Genomic DNA, 9,178 nt, shown 5'->3' on the forward strand with positions numbered 1-9,178 from the left:
CGCTCTCACGCCCACCCCGGGGCGGTCGCAGCCCCGCAGTCGGGTAAACACGCGCCCGAGTATCGGGAGCGGTTTCCCGGCGTCCTGGGAGCGGCGGGTCCCGCCCCTTGGAGCCCGGAGCTGGTCGGGCCGTCGTCGCGGCCACCTCGGGTCGCTCTCGCCGTCCCGAGTGCCACACCTCGCGCCTCTGTCCCCGGGACGACGGCGCACAGCCCAGTCCGCCCCTGGGAGCGCACGGGGACCGGCCAGTCCGCCGCCGCCGCCGCCTCAGCTCCAGACGGACGACTGCCCTCTCCTCTCCCCGCCGGCGGCGCCTCCCGCGGCGGCCGGGCCCCAGCCCGGCGCCCCCACCTCTTAGACACAGCCCCTTCCTTGCCGGGACGCCCCGCGCTGCGCCGGGCACAGCCTCGGCTCCCAGTCTCAGAGACACCAAGGGACACTCACCCCGGAGGCTCCTCCCGCCGCTGCTGCTGCCGCCGCTGGGACCGCGGCCGTCGCCCCCGCCGCCGCCACCAGCACCGCCGTCCGCACCGGCGCCAGCACCCCCGGCCATTCTCCTCCTGCCGCCGCCGCCGCCCTCTCCGCTCCTGTCAGTGGCTCAGGCTCCGGGGCTGCTCCAGGTTTCCCTCGCCGCCATTTTGACTCCTAGAGGGAGCAGGAGGGGCTCGGCTCGGCGCGGCCCTGGGGCGCCTGCGCGGCGCTGCGGAGCCGGCCCGAGCCCCCACCCGCCCCCGCCGTCGCCGCGCCTAGAGTCACGTGGGCCGGCGGCGGGCGCGCGCGAGCGCCAGGCCGGGCCGGGCAAGGGAGGAGCGTTCGCGAGCCCCGGGAGCGGTCGAAGCCGAGTGCGCGCGCATTATTCCCGCTCCACGCCTCGGAGCACAGAGCGGGACGCTCGGAGTTTGAAGCTCGTTGCAGCATCCTGCTTACCCTGGGGAATTGTGACAAATCATTAAATGTATCAGAATGGAATTATAATAATTACGTTACTGGACGACCAGGTCTACCAATTCCTGTTGCTATTCGGTGGCCGGCATCCACGGATCGCGCATCTTGCATGCGCGTCCAAGAGAAGACAGCGCTTCCGCGGAAAACTCCTTTCTGACAGTCTTGGCGTTTCGGTGGCTTCTTGGCACTTTATCTTAACTACTGCTGCATGGTACTTTTACAGACAGCACTTTGATACTTGCTATATCAGGTTAAAAAAAAAAGTTTTCCTCAATACCTCCGTGAATGAGGGACGAGAATTGATGAAAGCGCACGATCACTACGTGGATGAGCCAAATCGCCCCTTGTCTGGGAGTTAGCAATAATTCCAGCGATGCAGTAACAAAAAAACAAACAAAGAAAAAACAAAAACAAACAAAAAAACCCCACACCTTATGTTTCTGCACCATCTTATAGTACTTAAAACACCGTTAAATACGTGGCTTCGTTTGAACACCGAACCACCCTTTGAAGTAGTCGGGACAGGTATTAGGTTATAGCCGTTTTATAGCTAAGAAATAGGCTCAGCAATACTCAGTCGTTTGCCCCCAGGCACACATGCAACATTAGTAAGTAGACAGCATTAGTAAGTAGACGTGGGCAAGCCCAGACTAGAAGTCCAGACACTTTGACCCTGGTCGCCAGGTATATCACTCCTCACAGTTCCCAAGTAGAGCTTAGCAATACCTGATGTATTTGTCCTCTGGGAATTTATTTAAAACCCTCTTAAAGTATTTGCATTTTTCTTTAAAAAATTTTTTTTAAAATATTTATTTATTTTTGAGAGAGACAGAGAGACAGAGTGTGATCAGAAGGGCAGGGAGAGAGGGAGACATAGAATCTGAGGCAGGCTCCAGGCTCTGAGCTGTCAGCACAGAGCCACCTGTGGGGCTCAAACTCAAGAACTCACCTGAGTTCATGACCTGGGCCCAAGTTGGTCGCTTAATGGACTGAGCCACCCAGGTGCCCCTAAAGTTTATTATAATTTTTTATAGTTTATTGATTTACTTTGGTGGGGTGGGAGTATCAGCAGGAGGGGGGGCAACAGAGGATCTGAAGTGGCCTCCATGTCCATACCATAGAGCTCGATGTAGGGTTCAAACCCACCAACTGTGATTGTGACTTGAGCCCAAGTAGGATGCTAAACTGACTGAGCCACCCAGGCTCCCCAAAGTATTTGCATTTTCAGTCTCTACCCACGCTTTGAAAAACAAGTTCTCTAAGTCACATCCAGTCTTTGTGTTCTCAAACCACCTCTAAGCTTCGAAAAGTAAGAGCAGTTTTGAATTTTGTGGTGTTTTAAATCATCTCTTGGTCCTTTATTATTTTATCCAAACATTTCATATGTGATTGTAGGATTTAAGTTTTTTTGACATCCTTCAATGGAAGGACTTTATCTCTGTGAATATTATAGTTGCTTCTCTCTGAACTTTCTTCAGATTTGTTATATCTTTCTTGTGCTCATTGATCCCCTCTTTACTTCCTTGAAAAGATATTTCTTTCCAGTCTGTATTACTTCATTTCCCCCCCACTCACTCCATACATCTCTCCTACCCCAATCCTTGAAGGTTTGGAGATTGTAGTATTCCCTTGTCTGAAATAGATTCTCCTTTAGCTGGTAAAGTTCTCTTCAACTGAGCATACAAGTGTGGGCAATGGACAAGAAGTACATAGAAAAGTGAGAAAATACAGAGGAAATAGGCCCATCCAGTTGAAGCAAAGACTCTGGCGGCCACTTCCTATTACCTACACTGTTATAATACTTAACCCTAAAGGCATAATTAAACCTTATCTAAATTCAAGCCACCTACCATTATTTTTCCTTCCTTTTTTTTTTTTTTTTGGCAAAAATAAAAAAGTCCCACAAAACAAAATACCCCCATACCACTTTATTCCAACCTTTATCCAAAAATGTAAGAAGTGTTAAAAATGAGCTTCAGATGCTGACCTCCAACCTCATAGCAAATGGGAAGAGAGGGTCAGGGTAGAAGTTCACTGGATAGGGGCACCTCGATGGTTCATCAGTTGAGTGTCCAACTTTGGCTCAGGTCATGATCTCACAGTTCGTAGGTTCAAGCCCCTCATTGGGCTCTGTGCTGACAGCTTGGAGCCTGAAGTCAGCTTTGGATACTGTGTCTCCCTCTCTCTCTGCGCCTCCCCCACTTGTTTTCTCTCTCTCTCTCCCTCTCTCAAAAATAAACATTAAAAAGAATTAAGAAGTTCACTGGATAGAAGTTCTCCACTCCTGGAGAAAAGGGAAGCCACAGGCATGGTATAGGATTAGAAGAACACTAGGGTCCTTTGGAAAATGAGACCCTTTCTCTCCTAAGACCTCCCCTACCTGCAACCTTCCTCTTCAACAGTGAAGACCCATTTAAAATTCTTGACACCTGTACAGGAATCTGGTCCATAGCATATGTGGCGGGCAGCTAGCTGACCAAAAAGGGCTTAGGGCCCGCCCCCTGCTTCTTGGCAGGTAAAATTGGGCACAACTCAGCTTCCACCTCCTCACTCCTCTCTTCTCTCTCTTTCTCAGAAATGTCATGGCTCACAAAAATAATCTGGTACCACCAGGTGATCCGGACAGGACCAGAACCTGACTTCAGGCAGAAGGTTACAGGTAATTGGAGCCGGATGTCAGCCAACTGAGTTGGCAGGACATTTGAGGTTGGTCACAAGGACTGCAGTCTCCTGGTGGTCATGGTTCCAGGCCACCATTTTTTTTTTTTTTTTTTTTGGATTCAAATATTTATTTCTTTTTTGTGGTGAAGTAAATACAGTAATGTGTTTTATTTTATTTATTTATTTTTTAATTACATATAATTTATTGTCAAATTGGTTTCCATACAACACCCAGTGCTCATCCCAACAGGTGCCCTCCTCAATGCCCATCACCCACTTTCCCCTCTCCCCCACCCCCACCAGGCCACGATTTCTACCACATTACACTTATCTTTGGCCCCCTCAGTGAGGCAAAGCATGGTCAAAGTCCATGCGTGCTCCACATTATCCTTTTCTTTAACCTTGGAGGTGAAAGAGTTGGGATGGCTAGAGTGCTCATCACTGAAGAAAAAAAGGAATGGGGGGCCTGCAGACCTTCAGACCTCCAAAACACCCCACCTGGCTGAGTTCCTCTGACTCAAGACTGCTAAGGCCAGTGGCTGTGCTGCAAGGTATTTTCCATTAGTTTATTTTTGTCTTAATCAGCTAAATATTGCATTAATATTAAAATAGTAATAAAAATACTAAAAATTGCATTGTCCATACCACTTCTTGATAATTTATTAAAATATTAAATAAGATAAGTCCCCATCACAGGCCCCGTGGTTCAGTCAGTTAAGCCTCCGACTTTAGCTCAGGTCATGATCGTGCTGTTCATGAGTTCGATCCCTGTGTGGGGCTCTGTGCTGACAGCTCAGAGCCTGGAGCCTGCCTCGGATTCTGTGTCTCCCTCTCTCTCTCTGCCCCTCCCCAGCTCTCTCTCTGTCTCTGTCTCTCTCTCAAAAATAAATAAACATTAAACATTTTTTTTTAAAAATTAAGTCCCTATCATTTACACTTTCTCACTTATTCCCAACCGTCCTTTTTTGACTTTGGTTCTGTTTCCTAGACACAATTTTGAAAACAAATGAAAATAAAACGAACAACAATAGAACTCTAAAATTCCAGGGTAATGTAGTTTTCCTAAAAGCCTTTGATATGGAAATCTATCAAAGGCTTTTGCAAATACCAGATAAGGTCTGCTGGTTCTACCTTGTCCTTTGGTCCATCTGCATATTCAGAGAACTCTAGTAGACTAGAGTTGGGTATGATTTGCTTTCACAGAAACTAAGCATTGGTGTTCCACGATTTTTTCCACCCTATATGTGTCTAGTTGTGTCTAGATGCGTCTAGTTCAATTTAGTCCAACAGGTTTTTTTTTTTAAGGCATTCAATACCATGTGCCAAGCACAGTGCCAATGCTCAGGCTAAAAAACCAAATCATTCTTTGCCCTTGAGAAGCTTAGAGTCTAAACAGGAAGACAGACTGGAGGGGGGAAGGCTAGTGCTGAGATAATTCAGTAGTGGTGAACAGCACAAGTCCTAGACTTATACAGATCTGAGTGGGTATGTGACTACAAGCCAGGACAATCAAAATCCTTTCTGGAAATTTCTGCCAGGCTATCCTAGGATATGTTTCCTCTTAATCTGTTTCTCTGGGATTATGACCTTAAAGGACAATGTCGATCTTTTTTACCTGCGAGGAGAAAGCCATGAGGAATAGGAGAGAAGGAAGATCACATGCAGAAAGAAACAGAGAACTTAACAGAAAGGGGAGTCATGACATCATTTGAACTCTTGGAATTTTGTTTTTAAGTAATTTCTACACCCAACTGGGGCTCCAACTCACAACCCTGAGATCAAGGGTCCCATGCTCTAACAACTGAGCCAACCAGGTGCCCCTTACTTTCCTTTTTAAACATCTTAAACTTGTTGGGTGTGAGTAAGAACAGTGGGTTTCTGTCACTTGGAATCAAGAGTCCTAAACTTATGTTCTGTTCCTCTTCCTGTTCCCTCCATCAGCAAATGGTACCCCATCCACCTGGACACCTATGCTGAAAACCTGAGTCATATCTTGCATTAACTTTGTCTTCTATTTTCTGCTACTCCAGTCTGTTCCTTCCTTTTTCTACCATACATACCCATTCATTGAAGACCCTTCCTAGGCTCCATTCTGGAATACAGTATGGAAGCCAGGTTTTTGAAATGAAAAAAGGGAAAATTCTATTTCTTCTTATGCTTTGCTCATAATGATTCTGTTTCCAAATGTTTTTCTGGATCTCTTAGAGTCTAAAATATTTTTTTTTATTTTTTTTAACGTTTATTTATTTTTTTTGAGACAGAGAGAGACAGAGCATGAACGGGGGAGGGTCAGAGAGAGGGAGACACAGAATCTGAAACAGGCTCCAGGCTCCGAGCTGTCAGCAAAGAGCCCGAGGGGGGGCTCGAACTCACGGACCGCGAGATCATGACCTGAGCCGAAGTCGGCCGCTTAACCGACTGAGCCACCCAGGCGCCCCCAGACAACTGTTTTTAGAGCTCTTCAAATGATTGTACTGGAACCATTGGTTTGTGTGCGTATGTTTATTTTTGAGAGAGGGAGAGAGAGTGAATGGAGGAGGGGCAGAGAGCGAGGGAGACAGGATCTGAAGCAGGCTCTGCTGACAGCAGAGAGCCTGATGAGGGGCTTGAACTACAAGCCATGAAATCATGACCTGAGCTGAAGTCAGATGCTTGAACGACTGAGCCACCCAGGCACCCCTGGGCCATGGGTTCTTAATGCACCACAAAGATTCAACTGTTAGTCATGACAGCTGTATTGGTCTTTGGCACAGCTTCAACAAATATTTTGTGGTAAGTTCACCTGAGCTATTTGAACTGCAAACCTTTAAACAGATGTCTATATATTTTTTCAAGGTTTAAGTAGACATTGTTACAAGGGGAGGGGGGGCCTAAAGAGCAGGGTCTTATAAACTGATACATGTGGTCCCAGGATGTCACTATGGAAAATCAACAGGTCATGATTATAGAAGAGGTCATTGTAACTGAAGGCCATGATCCAAGGGAGGCCAGCTAGGAATTCAGCAGACATGATGAGGACAGACCAGACCAGGGATGGTCTGAGATCAAGAGTTGTATGCTCTACTGACCAAGCCAGCCAGGCACCCCATCTTACAATCTATAACTTCTTAACACTGGCTCATGATTTAGTTCAATATATATATTTTTCTTAGTGAGACATTAAATAATGGCATCTTAAATTTTATAAAATTAAAAAACAGGCAAATCTTGGGGTACCTGGCTGGCTGAAATGGAAGACCAGGCAACTCTTGATTTCACGGTCATGAGTTTGAGCCCCATGTTGGGTATAGTTCGAGATGAATAAATAAATAAATCTAAAACATTTTTTTAAATGGGACTTAACATTGTGTTAAAAAAAGGGGGGGGGGCAAAGCTAAACCATTTGGTTTATAGATATAGAAACCCTAAACTCTAGGGAAAGGCAAGGATGAGTAATGGTGATACAATCTCAAGTATTTAAGATGCTATGGAACATTCTGGAGGTCTAATTGGCAAGCATGCCAGCCAGTTCTTAATCCTTTGGAAGGATATGTTTCCCCCATGAAACCTAGAGATGTAATTTGCCTCAGTTTCTCCAGCATCCTACTTCCAGGATCATCCTCCCACATCGTCACGGCCCTGCATCCATTTCCCACTCTCCTTCTTCATAATTCCTCATTTTTCCCAGTTAAGTGGTTTGAGTTGGATTGATCCCATGTTTTGTACCTGGTTGCCTGATTTAAATTTTTTAGCAAATGCTGTTCCCCTGACTTTAAAGATTAGTTCAGGGAGGATATGGAACCCCATCAAGAACCAGGATGTGGTGAAATGTTTGCTAGGACTTCTGGAAGAGAAAAATCTCTTCTTCCACAGAAGATGCTGGAAGGGTCTTTCCCTCTTCCCATTGAATATGACTGAAAGAGGATGTAGTCCCAGTATTTGTTCACAACCATGTTGCTAACTGAGGGAAATCTGCCTTAAGGTAATATTAACTTGTTCCTTAAGAAAAACTGACACCCTGGTGACATCATTAGACACACTTAATCAGGCTTTATTCGAAACTAGTCCTCCTTCTGGCCTTTCCACTTATGTGAGCCAATCCATTTTATTATTAGGTTTTCTGTAACATTCATTCAAAGTAGTCTTTTTTAACATTTTTATTTATTTTGAGAGAGAAGCAGAGAGTGTGAGTGGGGAGGGGCAGAGAGAGAGGGAGAGAGAATGCCAGAGCAGGCTCCACACGGTCAGCACAGATCCTGACACGGGGCTCAATCCCATGAACGAGGACCTGGGCCGAAATCAAGGGTCGGATGCTATCCAGGTGCCCCTCATTCAAAGTAGTCTTAACTAATACATACATGACCTCATTTAATCTCCACATCAGCATTTTAAGGGAGATATTATTATACCAACTTTAGGGCTTTGCGGCTAGTAAATGATAGTATGGAGGTCTGACCTTTGATATTTTGGCCTCAATTACCAATGCCTTTCCATTCTAGCATAACAGAAATCCATTGAAGAATTTCTGGATGTGGTTCAGGAGAGGAAGAGGAATGTCAAATTTAAGAACTAAAAGGTGGGAGAAGAAAACTAAAATAGTTTTCATCACATGTAATTTTTTTGAAAAAAGAATCCAGCAGTTCTTTCTCAGGGCTCTTTATAATAATGGACCAAGGCGCTTACTGGATCTCTCGTTACAGTCGTGCTGGCAATTCGAAAGTATGTTACTAATGTTACCAATTGCATCACTCGGGAATGTTTTTCCCACCTCTGTAACTCTTCTGCTTTTGCTTCTTGCTTATTTGAGTTTCTCTGTCTTTGAGGTCATGCAACTGTAAAGACAGTCACAAATAGATCCAGAGAGACGCCCTGCATTCTGCGAAGACCTTTGGTCCTTGAATAGCAATTAAATGTGTTTTTCTAGAAAGGAGAAGTCAAGGTATTTGGGCCGGAGGTGGTGCAGCCTTCATTCATTATATAATTTTCTAGAACCCTAACACCAGTTTGTTTAGGGCATGAACATTTATAAAAATCACATTAAAAAGAAGCCAGTGGGCGAGTGTGCATTACTTGTTCATTGTATATAGAGCTCGCAAATCAAAAAACCTGATCGCTAGGCTATGGCTCTAATTATGCCCTTTTATACAACTGCAGCAGGAATGTCCCATATTGTAGGTCACCGAGAATATATTGAATCCAGGGCCCGCTAAGGCCTTTCCTGAAAATTGTAGAGGTTTGAGTTAACAGAGCTAGTCTTTTGTGACTTGGAGAATTTAAACGGAGGAAGGTTGTTTGTACCTGTAATTTGAGAAGCTTAAAGTACCACCTCCTGGGGTAGGGGTAGGCGGCAGGGAGCTTAATTGTGTCGTGGCTGAATTTGGAGTCAGATTTACTGACAAGGTCAGAAGTAATTTAAAGTTTTTGTCACAGAGGAAGACCTAAAATGCTTGATTCTCACATCAACAGCACTGTCTGTAGCCTAAACTTTTAAGATTGGGATTAGTTCAGGCAGGGTTGTCGTTCATTGAGATCGTTTTTAACTTACTTCAGCATTTTTTGTTTCTCTGTTTTAATAAAAAAAAAAAAGGCGGGG

At 45.4% G+C, this 9,178-nt stretch overlaps 1 long non-coding RNA gene across 1 annotated transcript; it reads left to right on the forward strand.

Moving 5' to 3' along the window:
- Positions 1-863: 863 nt before the first annotated feature.
- On the forward strand, positions 864-8,508 carry LOC122239695. Its single transcript, XR_006219066.1, has 4 exons — positions 864-1,470; positions 3,521-3,604; positions 4,015-4,157; positions 8,085-8,508. It is a non-coding gene; the product is annotated as an uncharacterized LOC122239695 (long non-coding RNA).
- The last annotated feature ends 670 nt before the right edge of the window (positions 8,509-9,178 follow it).

This window comes from Panthera tigris, chromosome B3 (genome assembly GCF_018350195.1).
Source record: "Panthera tigris isolate Pti1 chromosome B3, P.tigris_Pti1_mat1.1, whole genome shotgun sequence".
NCBI lineage: Eukaryota > Metazoa > Chordata > Mammalia > Carnivora > Felidae > Panthera > Panthera tigris.